The sequence below is a fragment of the Castor canadensis genome, chromosome 11 (genome assembly GCF_047511655.1).
Source record: "Castor canadensis chromosome 11, mCasCan1.hap1v2, whole genome shotgun sequence".
In the NCBI taxonomy this organism is placed as follows: Eukaryota; Metazoa; Chordata; class Mammalia; order Rodentia; family Castoridae; genus Castor; species Castor canadensis.
The window spans coordinates 88,737,564-88,762,534 of record NC_133396.1 but is presented as its reverse complement, the minus strand read 5'-3'; the positions used below and the strand labels follow the sequence as shown (position 1 = coordinate 88,762,534).

Here is a 24,971-nt window from a genome sequence, read left to right as displayed (position 1 = left end):
CATAAATCTACCAAAATACATTAAATTCCAATATAACATTCACTATGTAGCCCATGTTGGCCTTGAACTTACCATCCTTCTTCCTACCTCAGCCACATGAGTATTGGTATTACAATCATGTGCCACCATGCCCACTCTGTACCCTGTTTACTCAATAAAACAAAGCAGTATATGCATCACATTAATCATCTCCTGACTTGCTTCTATTTCTTTTTTTCTGGGGGCTTGTACCTTTAGCTTATCTTTTAGTACTTAGTGGTTGCTGTAGGGCTTTGGCTGACTATAGAACAACAATGATAAAACATGTAGATTCAGAATAGGTGAATACTTCTTTTGCAATGGTTGGGGGATACCTCAGTATATACTCTGACGTATAGATTTATTTTTGTATTAAAGATAAAAATCTAACATATTAAGTAGGTTGTGATGCCACATGCCCATATCCCAGCACTTGGCGAAGGCAGGAGGATTTTGAGTTTGAGGCCATCTCAGCTATATAGAGAGACACTGTCTCAAAAAGAAAGCAACAACAACAAAACTAATATATTTAACAATGAAAGAGTAATAGCTGTACTAATAAAATATAGTCTCCATAATCTGATAGCTATGGCTAAAAATCATTTTCATTACTTTCTGCTAATTGTTATGAACTATAGAATAGTTCATAGAATTTCCTGAAACTAATGTGACAATAACTTTGCAAATGGAAGGAAGGAAGAAAGGAAGGGAATTTCTTCACTTTAGAACTATTTCTAGACTATGATTTAAGACATGTTTTCATTCGGAATAGTTTAAAAGAATGGGTTGGATAAGTGGCTTAAGTGGTACCGGCCCTGCTTACCACTCAGAAGGGAGGCCTTCTGAGTTCAGCCCCAAGTACTGGGAGGGGGGAAAAATGATCAAATGGTTACATGGATTCCAAACACAGAAGCCTACAGCTACATTGTATCTTGGAACAGGGATATAAATTGTAAAAGATGCTTTGCTGCTTCTCTAGCTGCTGCTATTATTAAGAGAACTTAACGATTTATTGCTAGTAAATCAGAATTAAATATAAGAATTAATATAAGACACTACCTTTAAAATATGCAATGATGGTCTTTTAGGAATTAAGTTCACGCAAGTTGTTTAATGTGTCTTATGGGGGAAAGAGAATAAAAGAATGAATTAAGTCTAACTGCCACACAATAAACAGATAAATTTACTATTACACTTTTGAGACCCTGTCTCAAAAAAACCAACTAACCAACCCTAGGACCCGGATGTAGCTCAGTGGTAGAGCACTTGCCTAGCATGTACAAGGGTCTGGGTTCAATCTCCAGAAACAATAACAAAAAAGCAAAAAACAACAACAAAGTAAGAGCCAGTGGCTCACACCCATAATCTAACTACTCAAGAGGCAGAGATCAGGAGGATTGCGGTTCAAAGTCAGCATAGGCAAAAAGTTCAAGAGACCCTATCTAGAAAATACCCAACACAAAAAAAGAGCTGGCAGGGTGGCTCAAGAGATACAGCACCTGCCTAGCAAGCACAAGGACCTGAGTTCAAACCCCAATACTAAAAAAAAACAACAACAAAAAAACCAAGAGAGAGAGAAAAAAGACTATTATCTGTACTAGGTTCTTCTACTGACATTGTAAATTATTCTTTTGTGTGTGTGTGTGTGTGTGTGTGTGTGTGTGTGTGTGTGCACAAATGCAGTACTGGGGTTTGGACTCAGGGCATACACCTTGAGCCACTCCACCAGCCCTTTTTGGGAAGGATTTTTCAAGATGGGGTCTCTCAATTTGCCCAGAGCTGGCTTTGAACCATGACCCTTCTGATCTCAACCTCCTGAGTAGCTAGGATTATAGGCATGAGCCACCAGGGCACAGCTAGGTTATTATTTTTTTTAATTAGCATAGAACAGTTTCACAGGGGGGATATGTTGTGACATTTACATATATACTTAAAATATATCTTACTTAGATTCACTCCCTCCATCATTCTCCCTCATCCTTCTTTCCCCTTTCTTAGAACAATTTCAGCAGGTCTCAATATTCTATTTTTATACACGAATACAAAAATACATCCAAGAGATTCATCCTCCTTCACCCTTTCCTTATGCCCTCTCCTCTCCTACTGGTATACGCCCCCAGAATGGACCTGTTTCACCCTTCCTGTCCTTCATTTTTTAATCAGTATATTGATAATTCAAAGAGGTTTCACCATGGCATTTCTAGGTTATTCTTATATATATTTAGAAAAATTTAAACATTACATTTTTTATTCTAAAGATTTCAAGAATCACCTAATTTTACGGTGGTAGAGACAGAATAACTTGGAAGTTTTTTGTGCCCTTATAAGCAAGTTTTCATTAATAGCAAACCTACATAATAAAATGATATTTGTCAATCCAAAGAGGCTATAACTTAATTTTTAAAAAATATAGAGAGGGCTAGGTATGGTGCCATGCTTGAAATTCGAGCACTTGGGAATCAAGGCAGGAGGATCTCAAGATCAAAGCCAGCCTGAGATACATTAGTGAGACCCTGTTCAGAAAAAACAGGCAAAATAAAATAAAGCAAAAATAAATAAAATAAATTAAATTAAAAAATAAAGCCTTACATTTATTTTTAAAAGTTTTTAACAAATTTAAAAAGCAAAGAGTGACAATTATAAAAGAACAACTGGAAAACTATTAATGGAGTAATTAATATAAAAACTGACATAAAAAATATAGGTTTTAGGACTGGGTGCAGTGGCTCATGCCTATAATCACAACTAGCTGGGAGGTGGAGACTCAAGGTCCATGGCTACCCATGCCAAAAATTAGCAAGATGCCCATCTCAACAAAAAAAGTAAGGTATCGTGGTGCATACCTAATAATTCCAGCTATGTGGAAGGCAGAGGTAGGATGATAGGGGTCCAGGCCACTGGGGCAAAAAGTCCAAGTCCCTATCTGAAAAAAAAAACTAAAGCAAAAAAGGGCTCGTGCATGCCCAGCAAGCACGATGCTCTGAGTTCAGTAACACAATAATACTACTAATAAATATGTTTTCAAGGCAATTTTATAAGGCAAGCAATTCAAACTGAAGGTTAAAATCCAGGTGTTCTTAAAAGTACAGTGTTTAAAAATGGAAGGTTACTACTCTTAACAGGACTTTTGGGCAAGTATAACCAGTATACAGAGGTCAAATTAAGACCATAAAAGTTAGCAAAACACTAAACTTAAAAATATAGCTTCTATCAAAAGAAAAGTAAAAGAGACAGGTAGGATGACCCTCCACTTGCCAAGCTGTAGAACCTTTAACATAATCATTTAGAACAATTTGGACTTTACAGTATAGTTTGAACAGCTCTCATGCACAAATTTATATCAACAAAGAATTTTAGATGCCCAAAATGTCAGGTAAACTTTATCCTTACCAAAAAAATCATATTAGCACTGGAAATTACTTTTGTTATCTAAAAATGGGTCACATGTGGAGGGAAAAGTAATTTTTCCATCATAGCAGGATTAAAATACAGAAATTAGCTAAGTAGGATAAATTTCCTTATTTGAGATGCTAATAGTCTAAAAAATAAAATACTGGGTGCTGATGGCTCACTCCAGTAATCCTAACTACTCCGCAGGCAGAGATCAGGTTGATCTTGGTTTGAAGCCAGCCCGGGCAAATAGTTCAAGAGACCCTATCTCAAAAAAACCCTTCACAAAAACAGGGCTAGTGGAGTGGCTCAAGGTGAAGACACTGAGTTCAAGTCCCAGTACTGAAAAACAAAAAGCAATGAATACACTTAATCTGTAGCTACAGCTTATAAAATATGCAGACATTTTCAATCACATAATGTATAACCAACAGTCTCCAATAAGCTCTTCAAAAGTGACTGTAACTTCTTAAAGCATCTCCAACTAGTAGCAATTCCTAGAGAACACGAATAAGGAGATCTAGATTCCAATCTCAACTCTGCCATTTACTAGCTGAGATTTGTATATCTTTCCTAAAAATTCAAAAGGGTTAGAGAAAAATAAGAAATAAAAAGATTTTAGGAACAAAGAAGAACATTTATTTTTAAAAGTTATTAATAAATTTAAAAAGCAAAGAGTGACAATTATAAAAGAACAACTGGAAAACTATTAATGGAGTAATTAATATAAAAACTGACATAAAAAATACAGGTTTTAGGACTGGGTGCAGTGGCTCATGCCTATAATCACAACTAGCTGGGAGGTGGAGACTCAAGGTCCATGGCTACTCATGCCAAAAATTAACAAGATGCCCATCTCAACAAAAAAAGTAAGGTATCGTGATGAAGGAAAATGATATTCCTTCTTAAATTCTGTTAAAAAAATTTTAGAAAGATATCTAAGGTTAGAAAGAAAGGCAGGTTCTAATGATAACTTTTAAATTATGTAGTTTGTTAGCTGACAGCAGAAGCAAACAACAGGATAAAGCATCAAAAATACAGGCTAAAGGAAAAATCGAGATCTTGTAAATAGGTAAGTTCTCTGTGAGACTGAATATAAATGGAGCACTTGACCATTCCAGTGCTTTCTAAAGTGGTAGCCACTAGCCACTGTGAGGCTTGTCCTGGTGTGACTGATGAAGTAAACTTTAAATTTTATATAATTAAGATTTATGCATACAAAGAGTATTATTCAGCCATTACATGAAATGAGCCATCAAACCATAAACCTTATGGAAGAACCTTAAACACATATTGCTAAGTGAAAGAAGCCAGTCTGAAAAGATTACATTCTGTATGTAACCTTAGACATTCAGAAAAAGGTAAAACTAGGGAGACTTTTAAATTTTTTTGGTGCAACTGGGATTTGAACTCAGCACTCGCAAAGCAGGTGCTCTACCACTCCAGTCCATTTTGTTCTGGTTACCCTGGAGATGGGGGTCTTGCTAACTATTTGCCTGGACTGGCCTCAAACCTCAATCCTACCAATCTCATCCTCCCAAGTAGCTTGGATTACAGGCAAGAGCCACTGTCGCCCAGCTTATACAAAGTTTTTTAAATGTAGCTTGAATATTAACATTTTACAGAACTTTTTCAAGTATTCTAGATGAGTATCTTTTTTAAAATTAATTTTGTCAAAAAAATTTGAGGAATACAACATTTACTGAATGGGTACGGGTACCAGGTACCTATAATTTGTACCTTTTAATCTGCTTTTTGGAACTAGAAAAAAGGCAATCAAAATTTTCCATTATATATAAAGCAAGACAGCTTCTGAGTCAATGCCTTAGTGCAGGTGATTTAGTTCATCAATTTTGTGACACTGACTTTTTGGCTTTTTAAAAATTAACTGTTATTATTATTATTTTATTTTAGGTTGAAACAGGGTCTCACTATGCAGCCCAGGGTGGCCTGAACTTAGATCCTCCTGCCTCATCTTCCCAAATACTGGGATTATAGGCATTTGCCACCATGCCCAGCTCTATGTCTACTTCTTAAATTAAATTGGAATCTGGATAAACAAGGGACTGTTCTATAATAAAGCTAAGAAACTAATGATTCTATTCCATCCACAAATTTTCCACCAACCCAAATTTTCACGCATGTATCTCCAAATATCAACTTGTTTAAATATTTTTACGACAAATTTATTAATTCAGTACATTAGTTTTCACTAAATATTACTATTAGAAAAAAAACTAATGAGGAGGTAGAGACAGGAGAACTAATGTTTGAGGAGCCCAGACAAAAGTTTAAAAGTTAGCAAAACTCTATTTCTACTACAAACCAGGTACAGTAGTGCATGCCTGTAGCCCCAGCTACTTGAGAGGCATAGGTAGGAGTTCAACAACAACAAAGCACACACACACACACACACACACACACACACACACACACACACAAATCCATAACTGATGAGGCATATATATAAACACAGAAATACAAATATTTATAGAGTTGATTTTTTTCTGGAAAAAGCCACTGTTAAAAGTAGCTGGATGAGATGGCTCACACCTATAATCCTAGCGGAAGATTGTGATTCAAGGCCAACCCAGAAAAAGTTTCTGAGATCCTCAACTCAACCAATAATAGTTGGACATGGTGGCACGTGCCCATCATTCCAGCTACACAGGTAGTATAAATAGGAAGATCGATGTCCAGGCCAGCTGGGGCATAAAATTGAGCCCCTGTATGAACTCAGGTCTTTGTGCTTATAAGGTAGGAACTGTACCACTTGAGACATACCTCCATAACTAAAAGCATAAATTCTACTTCACTGAATTCTAAACACTTCCCTAAAACAAGGAACTAGATGCAAAATTTAAATTCTTCTTCCCTACTTAGGTCTTCCACTGTAAGTCTTTACTAATAACGTTAAATGTTTTTCACTATTCATCGTAAGTTTTAAAGATTTCAGCTCAATTAGAAGCACCATTTTACCCCCACGATTTTTAATTTTGTTATTTATTTATTTAAAAAACTAACTTTTTCTCCCTCAGACAACCAACTAAACAATTTTTTTTGAGAGGTGTGGAACTGGGATTTGGACTCAATGCAAAGCAGGCACTCTACAGCTTGAGCCACACCCCCAATCCTAAAACAATTTTTAAAAAGCTACAAACCACCTGCCTCCGTGTTTTTGGAGAAGATCAAGTATAGAGCCAAAATCAGTGTCTCTAAGATTTATTCAAAAAGTGAAGTATGGTGGTACACACCTGCAATCTCAGCTACCCAAGAGACTGAGGCAGGAGGATCATATGAACATGAGCTCAAGACCAACCTGGGCAAAAGATTTACTCAAAAGGGGATTCAAAACATTGCATCAGGCAAATCAGAACTCTAAACATTCTTGAAGATTAACTGAATAAAACAGTCATCAAATTGAGATCACAGATACCGGAGTTCCAATCTAACCCTAAAAATCATTTCCCAATATAATCTCAAATAAATCCTCTGTTCGCATTTCAAGTTTCTTCTGTACATAAGAAAAACTACAAAGCAAACCAGTTCTAAGGTAAGAATACAAAATAAGTATTACTCACATTTGCACAGAACCTTGAGCATACCTGCCTAGCAAGTTCAAGGGCCTGAGTTTAAACCTCAATACCACAAAGAGAAGGCAGGAGGAGCGGAGAGCCCCTACCGCACTTAAGAGCAGCAATGATAAGAGGATCAAGTTCAAGGCCATCTTGGCTACATGGCAAGAGCCTGTATCAAAAACAACAAAAACAGCAAACAAACAGGCAAACACCATTACCATGTTCAAATGCTATTTAGTTCTTGAAGATTTTTAGATAAAATGCATTATAAGTTAAATTATTACCATATGTAATAATCAGTGAGGATATTGCTAAAATGCTTAATAAGTGTCAAAAGAACATTGCTGGGGGAAAGGAGATAAGAAAGAATAATAGAAGTGGTAAACATGATCAAAATACATTATATGCATGTATGGAAATACCACAATATATGCTAATAAAATAATAAAAACTTTTAAAATTTAAAATATTTCTGACATTTAAAAAAACTCAAAGAAAAATAGAAATGAGCTTTAAGACATTTATTTCTCACAATGAAATCTCCCATATTATATAATTAATGTATTCTAATAAAAATATGGAAAAAAAAACCCATTTCTGACAGTGATATCAGTTGGTTCAAAACTGTGAATGCAGTGTTGGGGTGTTGAGATGTCCCTGTAGATTAGTTCCAGAACGGGGTATCTGTATGCACTGCATTAACAGGCATGTTTGACTCTCATAAAGGGATATCAGTAGCTGCTGTAGGTCCTGTTTGGAAATCCCATGTACAATTCCCAGTTTTTTTAAGTGTCAGTGCAGGAGACATTTGAATCCTGTGTTTGTATCTCCTTTTTATAATTGCTGTACCAACACATGTCTTTCAGGGGAGGGGTGAAAAGAGATTTGAAATATAAATGTTTAGAAATGAAAAATAATAAAAAAAACAGTGAATGTAAGGTGAATTCAACTTTCGGGAAAATTCTCCAAACTTCAATCAACCAGGAAAACATTATGAACTGATAAATATCTCTCATGTTACCTAAAAAGCAAGCAAGAAGCCAGACATGGTGGCACATGCCTACAATCTTTGAACTAGCGAGGCTGAGACAGGAGGATCAAGTTCCAGGCCAATCTGGGCTACATAGCAGAGCCTCTCTCAAAAAAACAGAAGGGAGGAAAACAAAAAAAGCAAACAAGAATATTTTATAAGAAGTAAACATGTACAAGTCTGACAGACAAGTGCACAATAACAGATAGAAATAAAAATCCTAAGGTTAATTGTCTTGGGTTTACAGAGCAACATTACTGCAGATTGGTGAAGCTCACACATGAAAGTATAAGGAGTATCTTAAGAAACAGTGAAGTAAAGGAAAATTCCTTTTCATAAGTGCCTAACAAAACTATTATATTATAACCTCCAAGGCTAGTCCAAATCCAGTCTAGACTCAAGAATTAAACAAAGGAAAAGGAGATCTTCAAGTGGATCCTAGGGAACAGGCTGATTTAGAAATCTGAGTATTCTGGTGGAGGACAATCTGAGAAGTTAAGTCCCTCTGAACCCAATCCTGAAGAATACCTAACCCCTGCGCAGAGACACAGCCAAAGCTAAACCAGGTCAGATTACCCTGCTAAGGAACATCCTGATCTGAGCTGTTCAAACAGGGATCATTTATCAGTTTGTCCTTCACTTTATTGGAGCCTGACCACTTTCAAGATATGTAAGAGTAGACTGATTAGACCCCACCAAACTCCATGTCAACCTCTAAGGTCTGGAGATGAAAAATTCTGCAGAATTCTTAAGGATCTATGGCTTAAGAAAAAAAAAAAAAGAATATCAAATATTAGTTGACCCAATTTTAACATCATTAAACACTATTAAAGTTATTTTTAAATCTTCATAAAGTATTTCAAAGGCACAGTTTAGTAACTGCTTCCATAACAATTAAACCCATGAAACAATTATAGCAATGCCACAAATCTGTCCTATGTAAATAGTATGAATTTCTGTATTTCATAGCATTATCTACTAAAAACAAAAATAAGTGCTTCTTTTGTAAGCACTTACAAATGAATACTTTCTCAGTCATACATATGAATACTTGGTAGGGTACAATAATAGGGAAGAAATTAGGGCTGAGGCAAGTATAGTATTACAAAATACAGTTCACAGTATTTAAAGAAAAAGGAAATCTGTCAACACAGAAAATGCTTCTCAGTTTAATGGTGACACATATAGTGGCAACAGTAACGCACCTAATTTGTGTCACAAGACCTGGGTTTGAGTATATGCTTTAAAAACCAGAGGTGTTTTTGTTTGTGTGTATGTCCCTCCCCACCCCCCCAACCCCAGTGCTAGGAATGGAAATGGAACTCTGATCCTCACAAATGCTAGGCGTGCGCTTATCACTAAGCCATACCTCCAGCCCTGGAATTTTTTGTAACATACAAAATCCTTTCGATCTCTTCGAACGAATCAAACTTACATTAACTCTAATATTACCAAGAAAATGTAAATCTAATTTTACTTTTTATGTTTTACAGTCCCGTGGATTGAACCCAGGACTTTAGGCTTGCTAGGCAAGCACTCTACGACTTGAGCCACACCCTCAGTCACAAATGTAATTCTTCAACTATAGTCTCAAAACTGTTCACAAGGAAATGTTTAAATATTACTTGAGAAAAATCTCAACTGAAACATACGACAATTAAGAAATCACATGTTAAAAGTTTTGACACAAAATAAAAACAATTCCCCAAGAAATTTTTCAATGTCAAGCAGAAACTGGGACCCAAACTCACTCCATAAATTGTTGGGTCAATATCTAATTTCAAATACAAAACATTACCACTTAATTTTCAGAAAAATTGTATCAACTGAAGTAAATCAGTCCTTGACACTTGAGATTTTTTTTAATAACCAAACCAACCACTGAAAATTTACAAAGTCATCCATTACTACAATTGTTCTAATATTTTAAGATAAATTTAAGCATCATTACAACACAGACTTTATGGACCTAACAAAATTCAACATGGAAAAAAAACTCCACACAAATTGGAACATTAAAAAGTGTTCTTTCTTTAATACTTTTACGCCCAAAAAAGTCACATTAAGTAGGAGCTATATGGAAGTTATTGATCTACCACCACTGAAAACATCAAAACATCCACATTATTTATGCTAGGCATAAAAGTCTTCCTGATATTCATCCTACAATTCCTAAGCAAAATAGTTCAACCTCCATGTTTATTCAATTGCTAGTCTATTCACCATCAATTCTTGTAAAAAACTAGGAACTAGTGTTGCTCTTTACACTTCATATAACCTGACAATACTTTTCATAATGACAGGGACCAATTCTAATTAGAATTTTACTCTAAAAACGGGTTAAAGGTATCAACTAGTATCTTTGCACAGGTCACTCTTCCTTTTAAGAATGTGAACTAAATTGGGTGTAGTGGCTCACACCTGTTAATCCCAGCAGTCTTGGAGGCTGGGGCAAGAAGATTGGAATTTCGAGGCCAGCCTAGGTTACACAGCAAGACCCTGTCTTAAAAAAGAAAAAAAAAGAATGCGAACTAAAGGCCCTTAGATGGACCCTGCAAGTGGATGTTAAACAGTGGAAATCAACGTTCTTGAGTGCACTCAAGCAATTTTAATATAAATCTTTACATACAGGTAGAAAGTACAATGGAGATAACTAATCCCCACTTGGAACTGAATGTAGTAAATGCCGTGAAAATTTAAGGTTAGCAGAAATAGTAGTCAACTTTGGCGTTTCAAACATTTCTACAGGTATAATCAAAAACAATGGAAGGACTGTCTCTCCATCAAGCCTAAAAATTCAAAACAGAACTACAATTGTTTCTAATTTTTGAAAGTTATTTGCAAAAATCTTGAAATCTTACAAGATACGCTTTAGAAATCAAATTTCAACCTGAGAGGGAAAAGTTGGTGGAACAAATCAGTGAGAGGCAAAATGAGAACATGAGAGAGATCACAAGGAGTCCAGGAGCTGGAGATGAAACCACCTCTCCTTGCTGCAGAAACACATTCACGCTAGTGAACATTGTTTCTTCTGCTGCACATTAATAAATTTCAAAACGGCTCGTTGGAATAAAAGTTCTGTTCAAACCATACGATTTGTTTCCGCGTTGCCAGTAAGTGGCTTAGTTTCATGAAACTGTTCTGGGATGTCGAGTTATATTATTACTGCTCTAAAAAAGCCCTTGTTCCAACTCACCCTGGGATGAGGGATGTGGGCATAATAACTGATGTTTACAGAGAAAGATGCTTACACGTTTGCAGAGGCTCATCCCTTGCCGATGACCACAGTATGTGTGTTTTTGTTGTTGTGGCACTTAAGTCTTAAAAAAAAAAAAAAAAAGACACCGGCACGCCATTTCCCCTTGGCGGACAGGGAGATCAAGCAGCCTATATGGGCTGGAGCTCCCGGGAAACCTACACAGCGAAACCCACTAGGCGGAGGACCGGGTTGGAGGAGGGAGCAGTCGTGCGGTGCCGGCAGGGAGGCCGAGGCGGCGCCGGCTTGCAGCCGCCCTCCCCCTCCCCCACCCCACGGACGGGGGTCCAAACAGCATTTCCTGTGCGCACTCTCCGCCCGCGGCCCTCCGAGGGACCGAGGGGCCAACCCGGCAGCCGAGCTCCCCTCGCCCTGGTCCAGCCTCCCTCGTCCTCCCCTCGACCCGGGCGGCGTCCGCACGCCCCTCGGCCTCCCTACCCCCTGCAGGCGGCACGCGGAGGCCTGAGGCCTAAGGGACGCTAGCTACTGACAAGCCCCGGGGCCGGCCGGCAGCCGAGGGCGGGCGAAGACAGCCCCTTCCCCGCCGCAGTTGCCTATTGTTCCCGACGGCGGCCGTCCCACTCCTCCCTACGCCCCATGCCGCCGCCCGCCCGCCGCTCGCTCACCGCGCTGGTCCGAGCAGCAGCTCCTCTCAGCTCCGAGTCCCCGCGGCCGTCACCACCGCCGCGGCAGCCGCCGCCGCCGCCGCTGCCACCATCGACTCTGACTCTGTCCCAGGCCGCCGGGCCACGGCCGTGGCCGCCACCGCCAGCACCGCCTCCAGCCCCCCACCTGCTGCTGCCGAGGCTGCTCCTGCAGCAGGGGCCATCTTGTTGGTCGGCCTCCTCTTCCTCCTCCTCCTCGCCCTCCGCCGCCCTGTCGCTCGTTGTCCTCGTCCCCTTCCTCTTCCTCAGACTCCGGCCCGCCCCAAGACTGGGGCGGAGCTGAGAGTGAGGCTCCTCCTCCAGGGGCGGGGCCAGCGGTGGGCGGGGCGGGACGGAAAGCTCTGAGTCACCCGCCGCAACGCCCGGGAGGGAGCTGGCGTCGCGCCGCGCCGCGCCGCGCCGCGCCCGGGGCGGGGAATCTGGTCCTCGGTCCGTCCGCAGCAGCGCTTTTAGGCTCGGGCGGCGACAGCGAATCGGGCAGTTTCTGTCTTTCCATCCCACACTGCCGTTGCTCTGTGGCTTTCTCGGCTCCGGACCCTTTTCTACTTTTGATGCTTTTTGACATCCTACTTCCCACCCCGCCCCACATTGTCTTCCCTTTTATCCAGGTTTCGGTCACACCGGTTTTGCCTTCGTGCATCTTCTCACACAGTCCCCAAAGAGTTCAGCCTCCCCAGGCATGAACCGCCCCAAAGGCCTTTAGGTCTCCAGCTCTGTGAACAAGGGCTATAGTGGAAGGACAGGGAAAGATCGGCCCAAAAAACACCTCCTTATGGCTCTTCTGAAATCTTGACCCCCTATGGTAGATGCCCTTTTGGTTTGGAGGAATGGGAGCCATCGTCAAGACGTGTTCAGCTTAGTCAAATTCCTGCTTGTGAAAAGGGAGAGAAATGGAATTTTTCTAATACTGTGCAGTACTAATTTCAAAATAAATTGTCTAAAATAAATAGTCCTCAAGTACCCATTTAATGCTCCGTACACTGCACTCTGCGCTTCGGGACCAAGAGAGCAGAGAAATTGTTGTTCTCTCCTTGTTTCACTGTATACGCCACCAGTGCCAAAGAAAGTATTCTAGTGAGAGCTCTAACTTGATAAATTGAACTCGGTAACAAATAACATATATCACACACTTTCCTAAACTTATCAAGGGTTCTGGGTAGTTGATAATATCTTCCCACTACTAAGATTTTGGCTTCTTTTTTGGACCTATTGATGTCTTTCTATTGATTGAATTCACCGCCTTTGAAGTGAGCCAAATCTACAATCCTCTCTTTAACTTACTAAATTCAGTAATCCCCACTTATCTGAAGTTTCTGTGGTCTCAGTCACCTGCGGACAACTGCAGACCAAACATACTAAATGGAAAATTCCAGAAATGAACAATTCATGAGTTTTATCATTATAATTGTTCTATTTATTATTAGTTGTTAATGTCTTAATGTGCCTAATTTGTAAATTAAAGTGTCATGTATATGTATGTACAAACATATGGAATCAACCAGGTGTGGTGGGGCGTGCCTGTAATTTCAGTACTAGAGAGGCACAGGCAGGTGGGTTGAGTGTCAGGCCAGCCTGAGCTATACAGAAAGACCCTCTCTGAAAAAAACAAAATATGCATGCACACACACCCCTAGGAACATAGCCTGCAGATAAGGAGTTGACTTCTGTAGTAACAGGCTAGTTTCAGCTACCACAGGGATTAGGATAGCATGTGCTAATCTAAAGACTATCTCTTGGAAAGTCTTTTCCTTCTCAACCAGGCCTCTGTCCCCAACTAGGAAAAACAGATTAATCTGTTCCTCCTGCTTTTCCTCCTCCTCCCTTCTCACTCCTAGGGAACCTTCCACAACAGAAGGTTTTAGCTGCTGTTGCTAGGCAAACGTGCCAACTTGTCTGTTTAGGTGAAGCAAGTAACTCAATTTCCATTACAAGCAAGCTAGATAATGTAATTTCTTTGGAATAATAATTGTACCTCAATTGGTAAAGACCCTTCAAAGTCATAAAATATTATTTTTAAAGTTAAGTTTATTTCATCAACATTTCAGCTAAAAATAGAGGGGCTTTTCAAAATTCATTTTAACAATACAATTAAGCACAAGTATTTAACAGAAAAAGAGCATCTTTAAAGAAATACATAAAACTAATGTGTAAAAAGTTATGTGTTTAACTCCCTGGTTAGACTAAAAGTATGAGATCAAAGGATAATTTGTCTCTGGAATCTGAAGCCATTTAGAATGATTATGTGATAATTCAGCAAGGGGGAAAAAAAGATAGTCTGAGTTTTATTCCCAAATTAACAACTATTTAAAAAACAAATATTTTAGGTTATGCTCCATACTTTGAAATTGTTCTACAATGTGTAATTGTCAACCTACAGCATTATCTATCTATCTATTTATTGGTAGTACCAGGGTTTTGAACTCAAGGCTTCAAACTTGCAAAGCAGGCACTTTACCACTTCAGTCATCCCTCCCATCCATTTTGCTCTGGTTATATCATTTGCCCAGGCTGGCCTCAAAGTCAGTCCTCCTGATCTCAACCTCCCAAGTAGCTAGGACTACAGACATGAGCTGCTGGCACCCAGCTACATTATCAATATTAAGGCTAGAAAAAAAACCTTAAGATACTTTCTTTCAATGGTTTAAACTCAACTACTAAAAGTTGTATAGACAGCCTGTCTTCCCAGCTCTTTTATAAACACCATGTAATTGAGAAAGGGTTTAGAGAGTGGAGAGGGCTGGGAAAAAGTAAAATGAATGAGGCATGTATGTCTCTGCTTAAAAGAAATTTAATAATCTAGTTGGAAAAATCGAATGAAATGTGCAATTAACAACTAGAGTATTAAAGTAGTTTGGTGCTTAGTGCATGGTAAGTATAAAATTTTATGACAGAATCTTCATTCAAATGTCATAGACCACCTTCTGATGGGTGGCAACACTATATTGGATGTGTCCCAAGAAGCATAAATTGAGCCCTCAACTTGAGGTGTCAAGGGAATGAAAGAGGATAAAGGGTAAGAAATTGAAGGCTATGAAAATAGACTTTGGATTAACTTTTAAAAGCTGGTTAAAGCACAGCTGGAACATGAGACCTCTCCAATATAAACAATTTGTGTAGGAGGAAGGCATGGCATCCTCAAGCACATACACACACAAAATATGGAGCACTGCAGCTGAGTCACTTGAATTTCCTGAATTGCTTCAGGTAAATTCAGGGTGGAAAGCAAATTAAGTCCTCCCTATTCTCACTATCCTCCTTATCTGGATTCATAGATTTTTCCATGACCTCTTCCTCCTTCCCCCAATCGACAGCATCATATCCTCCTGCTACCAGCATTCACTGAAATAAAACTCTTGAAAATAAATAAGAAGCAGAGGAAGGGCTGGTGGAGGGGCTTAAGTGGTAGAGCACCTTCCTAACAAGACTGAGGCCCTGAGTTCAAACTCCAGTACCTCCAGGAAGAAGGAGGAGGAGAAGGAGGTTCAAACTCCAGTACCACCAGAGAGAAGGCGGAATAGGGGGAGGAGAAAATATTCCAAGCAATTGCACTAAGGAAATATGAAGAGAACAATAATATCTGTTGTACCCTTCATCTTTATAGTCCAGTCCAAAACCAGGTCCAAATCATAATCTGCAAATAAAGCCTAAGGGGGTGCCCTTTGATTCAAGGTCAAAATTACACAGCAGGTTTGTCCCAATCAGTTCAGGGATTTCTAGAGCTATATATGTTATAGACTTGATTACAAAAAAAAAAAACAAAAAAACATTTCTGAGCCCTACACAAAACTTCTAAACTGGCCTGCCTTCCAGGAAAGCCTTCAGCCCAACATTGAGCAATGTGAACTTCAACTGACCCAAAAACTCATCCCAGCATTAGTAAACAGAACACCTTTACTAAAGAGACATCAGTCAGCTTTCAGCAAAGAGACCCATTCTAAGCACTGCACTAAGGACTGAGAAAAACCAGCTCCATTTTCCCCAGGCAAAACGTAACAGATTGTTGTTTTTCATTATTGTACTAATTTGTTAAGGCTGTCCTACCAAATACCACAGATTGAGTAGTTAGTTTAGGTAACAGAAAGTAATTTTCTTACACTTGTAACGACTAGACATACAATATTAAGTGTAGGCAGATTTGACTTCTTTGCCTTTCTCCTTGGATTGCAGATGGTCACATGGCCATTCCTGTCCATACAAGTGTCTTCACCTCATCTTCTTATAAGGGCAAGAGTCAGATTGGATTAGGGCCCACCCACATGACCTCATTTTACCTTAACTATTTCCTTAAAGGTCTGTTTTCAAATATAGTCACTTTCTTAGCTATGGGATTTAGTACCTTAACATATTACTTTGTGGAGGCAGGGCCCACAATTCACTCATTGCAATTATAAATGTCCAATTTAAGGATGCTATGCTTGTGAACAAAAGGCATCCTTGTGCAGGTACCATTTTAAACCTCCTCAGTTAAACCTTAAATTTTTTTCTTTTTCCAGTGAATCCTTGCATCATAAAATATCAATACTTTATTTGGTATAAATTATCAACAACTAGAATACTGGAATAAAAAATAATTATGAAAATTATCTGATTCACATCACAATGAGAGTTATCAGAAGACAAATATCAAAACTTGAATATGTAAGAGTAATCTGAAAGGATAAATCTTTCATCTTAAAAATAGAGGAACAACAGGAAAGAGTAGGAAATACTCTGGAATTAGTAGGCATAGGTAAGAACTTTCTCAACGAAACCCCAGCAGCACAGCAACTAAGAGATAGCATAGATAAATGGGACCTCATAAAACTAAAAAGCTTCTGTTCAACAAAAGAAATGGTCTCTAAACTGAAGAGAACACCCATAGATTGGGAGAAAATATTTGCCAGATATACATCAGACAAAGGACTGATAACCAGAATATATAGGGAACTTAAAAAACTAAATTCTCCCAGAACTAATGAACCAATAAAGAAATGGGCAAGTGAACTAAACAGAACTTTCTCAAAAGAAGAAATTCAAATGGCCAAAAAAAACATGAAAAAATGCTCACCATCTCTAGCAATAAATGAAATACAAATTAAAACCACGCTAAGATTCCACCTCATCCCTGTTAGAATAGCCATCATCAGCAACACCGCCAATAACAGGTGTTGGCGAGGATGTGGGGAAAAAGGAACCCTCTTACACTGTTGGTGGGAATGTAAACTAGTACAACCACTCTGGAAAAAAATTTGGAGGCTACTTAAAAAGCTAGACATTGATCTACCATTTGATCCAGCAATACCACTCTTGGGGATATACCCAAAAGACTGTGACACAGGTTACTCCAGAGGCACCTGCACACCCATGTTTATTGCGGCACTATTCACAATAGCCAAGTTATGGAAACAGCCAAGATGCCCCACCACTGACGAATGGATTAAGAAAATGTGGTATCTATACACAATGGAATTTTATGCAGCCATGAAGAAGAATGAAATGTTATCATTCGCTGGTAAATGGATGGAATTGGAGAACATCATTCTGAGTGAGGTCAGCCTGGCCCAAAAGACCAAAAATCGTATGTTCTCCCTCATATGTGGACATTAGATCAAGGGCAAACACAACAATGGGATTAGATTATGAGCACATGATAAAAGCAAGAGCACACAAGGGAGGGGTGAGGATAGGTAAGACACCTAAAAAACTAGCTAGCATTTGTTGCCCTTAACGCAGAGAAACGAAAGCAGATACCTTAAAAGCAACTGAGGCCAATAGGAAAAGAGGACCAGGAACTAGAGAAAAGGGTAGATCAAAAAGAATTAACCTAGAAGGTAACACACACGCACAGGAAATCAATGTGAGTCAACTCCCTGTATAGCTATTCTTATCTCAACCAGCAAAAACCCTTGTTCCTTCCTATTATTGCTTATACTCTCTCTACAACAAAATTAGAGATAAAGGCAAAATAATTTCTGCTGGGTATTGAGGGGGTTGGGGGGAGAGGGAGAGGGTGGAGTGGGTGGTAAGGGAGGGGGTGGGGGCAGGGGGGAGAAATGAACCAAGCCTTGTATGCACGTATGAATAATAAAAGAAAAATAAATAAAAAAATAAAAATAGAGGAACAGAGTAAAAGTACGAAGTCTTTGTTTTTACCGAATGAAGTTGTTAATCCAAGTATCTGTAGTCCCAGCTACTTGGGAGGCTGAGATAGGAAGATCATTTGAGCTCAGAAGTTGGGGAACAGCCTGGACAACATAGACCCCCCCATCTCAAAACAAAAACAAAAACAAAATTGTTCTTAAAATAGATTATGCTTAATAAAATAAGTATTGCTTAAAATAGATAACTATAAGATATTTTAAGTAAACCTCAGGTTAATCACTAACAAAAGCCTAGGACAGACACACAAAAGATTAAAAGAAAAGATTCAAAGGATGCCACTACAGAACACCATCAAATCACTGAGGAATAAAGCAAGAGGAGAAGAAAGGAACAATGGATCTACAAAACAATTAATTAGAGAACAATTTTTAAAATGGTATACTCAGGTACTGCAGAATTTTGTTTGGAGTCCTGGGTTCTTGCTTCTCCCACAAAGAAGAATTCAAGTCAGATGCAATAAGTAGTGGAAGCAATGGGAATGTTTATTAAGAAAGGGAGCAGTTTGTTTCAGAAAGAAGATTGACCACCAAGCTTTATATTAGTAAATAGGGAGAAATTTATTCAAATCCTTCCCTCTTCCCTCCTCTCTGACTTGTAGGGCATTTCCTCTATTGGAGATTATCCATCACTACCTAAGAAAAACCCATGGGAGAGGGTGGTGTGTGTGGAGGATCTGCAATTAAAATAACATGTTCATGACCTACAGGTAATTCTTGGTCACTTCAACTAGTTTGAGCTGGAGCCTGTGTATATATTTTGGCAGACTTTATATTCTTTTTTATAACTGGTCAGAATGATATGTGTAATTTTTGGTTAGCTGATTGTTTTAGCCCTCAAGATAAATATGTTGCTAGGCATGTACACTCCCTTGTGATTCCAAAAAAAGGGCTAATGGAGTGGGTAAAGTTATAGGCCCTGAGTTCAAGCCCCAGTACCGCAAAAAAAAAGAGACTCACTTTACCTTAAAAGATGCTCTTAGACTGAAAGTAAAGGGATGAGTCTTTTTCATAAAGTTAATGAGTGGAACCTCATTAACTCACTCATCTGGAGCTCTGTGTTTAAATAAGCAATACATATACATAGACATAAAATGTATCAAATATATTTTATTTCTTTTGGGGGGATCAAATACATTTTGTAACCAAATGATATCATCTTGCACTAAGGTACATTCAATATCTCTTTCGCAATGTTAGGTCTAACTTGTTATGGTAGCCAGTTTAAAAAAAGGTGGACATTCAAGTGTGAACCATTCAGGAAACCAGAATTTGAAAGATTCTGTGATTGAAATATGGGTTAACAGTATCCCCAAAAGGTTCATATGTTGGAAGCTTGGTCTCCAGTGTGGCAATGTGAGAGGTGGTGGGACCTAGTAGAAGGTGATTAGGTTACTGGGAGTAGTGTCCCTTAAAAAGATTAATACTGAGTTGGTTCCAAGAGACTGGTTTGTCATAACAGTGAGCCTCACCTTTGAAACCTTCTGGCCTCTTGTCTTGCCTGTGCTTGCTCCCTCTTGCATGCATTTCCAATAATACCATCTGCCATGTTGTGAGGCTGTGAATGCAACACTCAGAACTAAGCAGATATAGATGCTATGTTCTTAAACCTCCCAAACTATGAGCTAAATAAGCCTCTTTTCTTTATGCATTATTTAACCTCAGGTATTTTGTTGTAGAGCAATGGAAAATGGACTAATTCAAAAGTTGTGCTGTAAGCAATTAGGAGAGGAACTTTTCTCTTGCTGAACACTTTAATTTCCACAGTCTGGACTCCAGGGAGCTTTGAAATTCTTTGTGATATTTCAAAAGGTTAAGGATTTAAAATGATCTGTCACTTGGATGAAGGTCATGAGCCAGCCACTCCTATAGTAAACTTTTTATTGAAGAAAAATACTCAGTTTCATGTTACTCCGTGAGGTTTTTTCCTTTTCTTATCTTTTAAGTTTGAATAAAGTCTTCTTTGAATGTTCATCTTTTCTCAGTTGTATTACTTTCTGTTAGTAGGAGAGTTCCACAAGCATGGACAGGCCAGTCATCACACACAGGTCAGTGATATGAGAAATATCTGTAGCTCTGCCCAAAGCAAATCAAATCCCAGGGGTAAGAGTCAGAGTTCTCCTTGGCATTTTTCTTGTCATCAATGTGGGACAGACAGATCTAGTTCTAACCCTCACTCTTCTACTTACTAACTTATAAAAGTTAACCTTAGAAAGCTTTATTTCTTTTATTATAAAGTAAGGATTGTAAAATGTGTTTTAGGGAGATTAAAATGAAAAAATACATATAGAACATCTAGGATATTGCCTGATAGCTATTAGGCACTTGATGAGTGAGAGTTATTAAAATTATATATCTTTACTTTTTAAAAAAAATTTTTCAAGTGATTCCATCCTATCATCTCAGGTGACAGCTGCCAACATAAGTCAATGGTCAACAAACCTCTTTGGTAAATAACAAGGTAGTAAATATTTTAGGCTTTGTGCACCATACAGTCTTGGTCACAACTATCCATCATTGTAGCATGAGAGTAGTGATAGATCATATGTAAATAAATGAGAATGATAGTGTCCCAATAAAACTTTATTTGTAAAAAGAGAAAAAAAAGTGATGGCCTAGATTTGTGCCTCAGATTGTTGTTTGCTAATCCTATCTTATATGAAGAGATTTAATTTTCCATAGCTAAAGAAAGTCTATTATTGCTAAATTTCAATGATATCATTAAAAGCCTTACATGTAATGACAAATGTTTGGTACTATATACAGTAAACACACAGGGCTCCTGCCTTCCAAGAAATTACCAAACTAAAACAACAACAACCCAGGCATAATATTTATAAGTAATTCTGGATGAATAGTTGTCAGATAAACAGATGACTATATAAAACTACAGGTGAAATACTGAGATGGGAATGGGTAGTTTTTCCTAACACTCTTGTTTACAAATATCAGGTAAAATAAAAGGAGAGTATGGGATTATTTAGGAACCTTTATAAAGAGGAGAATAAAGTTCCAGAGAAGCTCCCCTTTTGAAGCAAGTGCTATAAGGAAGCAATCTTTTCAAAAAGGGTCCTTTAAATAGTAGTCCATGACTCTCCACGAGACTAAATTTGACTTCTCTCAACTTCAATTTTTTCATCACAATGCATTTTTCATAGCCTTACCTTCTGAATTTGAGTTCCATGTTATATGGTTGCATTTTAAAGACAACAGTGAGACTGCCTCTTTTAACCCAGAACAAAGAAAAATATCTGCTTTTCTCAATAGAAATAGCACATTTAGTGGAAACGTCTGTTTGTGTGGCTCTGTGTGCATGTACATATGGATATGTTTAAATCAGAAGGTTAGAAATTTAGTATCCTACTACTTAAAATAATTGAAATGAAGAGGTAGTGGCTATTAGGGCAGGTTTTCACATATCCCTGAGAGATGGACAAGTGTTATGATCATAGTAATTTTACGAAGATTCTGACCCTTTTCTCCTTCCTCTGAGAACTCTCCATTTGAGAATTGTGGAGAGTAGTAAGAGCTCTTCTTCTACTACAGGGCCCAGAAAGTCTAGCTACTTGCCTAGCCTCCTTCCCTCCCCTACTTAACACCCAATAAATACATACTCAACTAGGGTACCAGAAAGTAAGCTAAGGTTGTCCAAGTATGGGCCCTACTTGGGACTTTGAATGTAGACTGTATTATACAGAAGTCATATCTTGGGAGCAGCTGTGGTACCCAGAGACTAGCAGGCTATCACAGCCTGATGGCAGTAATCCCTGGAGAAGGGTCCAGCGTTACTAGCAATGGCAGTGGTACCCTTAACAGACCATTTCAAGGCTGATTTTAGCTATGGTACAGGCTAGCAAGGTTTCCTCATTTCCTCAATTTCAAAATGGTGAGCTACTCAATCTTTTTCCAGTAAATTCCATTTCTGCTTAAGTTAGCTACTGACATGGTTAACTTAAAGAGTTCAGAAAACAAGGAACTGCAGAAATAATGTTTTGTTTTTCCCAGATAGTCACCCTTTACTCAGCTTAACAGAATTCTCCTCTTCCTGCCCCCCATTCTCTTTCTCTGTGCCCTGATTTTTATGACCTTAGTCATCAGACTCTCAAAACCTCAGGGTTTATTTACATCTATTTCACTTAAACTGAAGTGAAGATAGCCTAAATTACATGTTTCCTTCTGTTAACTTGGTTCATTAATTATTTCCAAATAAAAAGTACTCCTCTCAAGATCTGAGTTGAACATTTTATTCATCTGCCAAGACTGTTTAGTGTCTAATTTAAAAAGAAGCATTGCACAGATGCTTCAAAGATAAAGACTCTGTGTAGATCTTTTCCAGCTAAAAAGTATTACAAATGCAAAGTGCTTTTTATTTTTTTTCTTGAATCTCTTTTGCCAACAAGAAATTTCCTAATCAAGCATTTCATCTGGGGCAATCAAAACCTAACTTGCTAAAATTACATGGAAAAAAGATTCTTCTTTTAAATCTTTGCAAAAATATTTAAACTACCACAATTGAAATGTTCATTTATAGTTCTTTTGTGCAAAGATTCTTAACCTTGTTTCTGTAACATCTAATCAAGTCACAGATGTTCTCTAGTGATGATATAAAAATCCCAGATCTTTCTCTCTCTCTCTCTCTCTCTCTCTCTCTCTCTCTCTCTCTCTCTCTCTCTCTGTCCTCCTTGCTCTCTCCACCCCCACCCCCGCACCTCTCTGTCTCTCTCACTTTGATACAAGGTCTAGGCTGACCTGGAACTTGAAATCTTCCTGCTTCAACTTACCAAGTGCTGAAATTACAGGTGTGAACAATCTTACCTGGCTCAAAAACACAGAACTTAGGCAACTGTAATTTATCAATATACAACAAAAAGTTTTTAAAGTCATAAAATGAAATTAATTTGCAAATGCATTATCAAAATTAACAGCAAATATTTGATAATCTATTATGTGCCACATAACACCATAGACACTGTGCTGTGGTGATATAAAGGTGAACAAGACAGACAGCATCTCTAACTCATGGGTTTATAGTTCAGCAGAAAAGATAAAATACTATAAATAATTAAATGATCATGACTTTGTTAAGCGCCCTTAAGATCAAAGACCATGAGATATTTAATGGTGAAAATTGACCTAGTATGAGATGAACAGAGAAATTTCCTCAAGAATGTGACAATTAAACTGAAGCCAAAAGATTAACAGGAATTAGCTAGACAAAGAGAGGGGTCAAAATCTTTAAGGCTGAGGACAGTATGTGCAAATTCTCTGAGGCAGGGAGATGAGTGGTGTCTTCAAGGAACTGACATAAATCCAGTTTGGCTGGGAAAAATATAAGACTTAAGGGGAGTCTAGCAAACACAATGCTGCTGAGAAAGGCAGGTAGACACGAGAAGCCAAAGTAAGAATTCTGAACTTTACTTTAGGATAGATTTTCCAAAGAATGTCTAGGATGTCAAATTAATTTATATTTCAAATATGCATTTTTCAAACATTACACAGAACACACATATACTAGAAAATTATCCATTGTGTATATGAAATTCAAGTTGAACAAGTTGAACTAGGCATCCTGTATTTTTATTTGCTGAGTCTAGCAACCCCTTTCTTTTTTTTCTTTTTCTTTTTCTTTCTTTTTTTTTTTTTTTTTTGCGGTACTGGGGCTTGAACTCAGAGCCTATACCTTGAGCCACTCTGCCAGCCCTTTTTGTGAAGAGTTTTTCGAGATAGGGTCTCGAAACTATTTGCCCAGGGTGGCTTTAAACCATGATCCTCCTGGTCTCTGCCTCCTGAGTAGATAGGATTGTAGACATGAGCCACTGCCACCTGGCTGAGACACAATCTCTTCATGTAGCTCAGTCTGGCCTTGAACTCTCAATCCTTCTGTCTCAGCCTCCAACAGCTGGGATTAAATTCTTATACCATCTTTATAAACTGGGTTATTACTATTCCTAGCACCATATTATGGACAAAGAAATAAAAAGGTTAAGTTACTTGCCCAGAGGTCACATATCAAAAAAGTGGCAGAGCTGGGAATTGAACCTTGGTAATGGGACCCAAAATCTGGACTCAGGCTGTGCTGCCAAAGTGTGGGAGAAGAAACCACCCAATATTGTCAGATAGACATAAATGTACTTTAGAATCAAACCAAAATATCAATTTAATTTTCAATGTTCAGAAGCTGTTGAAGACTCAGAAATGTTTGTTGAAGGTTAGAGTGATTTTTTTAAAAATTCCATCAGTGTTCCAAACCTCCCAAAGAATACATCAGATACAATGTATTTCAATACCCAACAGAGAAACTATTCACAAAAAACACATGCTTGGGCATTAACAAGAGCTCCCTTGTGTTACAAATAACTTTACTGAAGGATTACAAATGTCATTGTACAGCTAAGAGCAAGAATTGGGCCTACCTTTAGTTAAATCAGAAGTTCTTTTTCAGAAGGAGATTACGAAGTGTTTCTTGCAATTCAGTGACATCTCTGAACACCTCTTTCTTCCTTCCGGTTTATGTTATTTGTCTTTCATTCCTTTGCTTTTCACAATTGGTCCCACGCCATCTATGTTTCTCTTCCCAATGCTTTCTGATCTGTTCAGCCTCCTCTAGACATCCTTAATGTCCTCAGAAAAAGCCTCAGAAGCCCTTTTCTTTATAAGGAATTATTTTTAATTACCATGGGAAAACATATTTATAGTCAAAAAGTGGACAAAAAATGAGGAAGTACCAAATATTCACAAAACATTGACAAGTTCTACAAGTTATTCCTCATATTTTACCAAAATGAGTCAGAAGACTGGGCCTCATCTGGTTTTATCACAATGTTACCTATAACTGAATTTTGCATAATTATTATTTATTGAGCACTTAGATGCTAGTACTGTTTGAAACATTTCATA

General features: G+C 38.3%; 1 protein-coding gene across 4 annotated transcripts in view; it reads right to left on the bottom strand.

Moving 5' to 3' along the window:
* Nucleotides 1-24,718, bottom strand: part of Rc3h1 (ring finger and CCCH-type domains 1) — a 106,649-nt gene extending 81,931 nt beyond the window's left edge. For 3 of the 4 annotated variants that reach the window (XM_074047425.1, XM_074047428.1, XM_074047427.1), the window contains exon 1: nucleotides 24,488-24,718. The gene's annotated coding sequence lies outside the window, so the exon portion shown is untranslated. The remainder of the gene's footprint in view (nucleotides 1-24,487) is intronic. The other variant, XM_074047426.1, reaches the window with a different exon arrangement.
* Nucleotides 24,719-24,971: the final 253 nt, after the last annotated feature.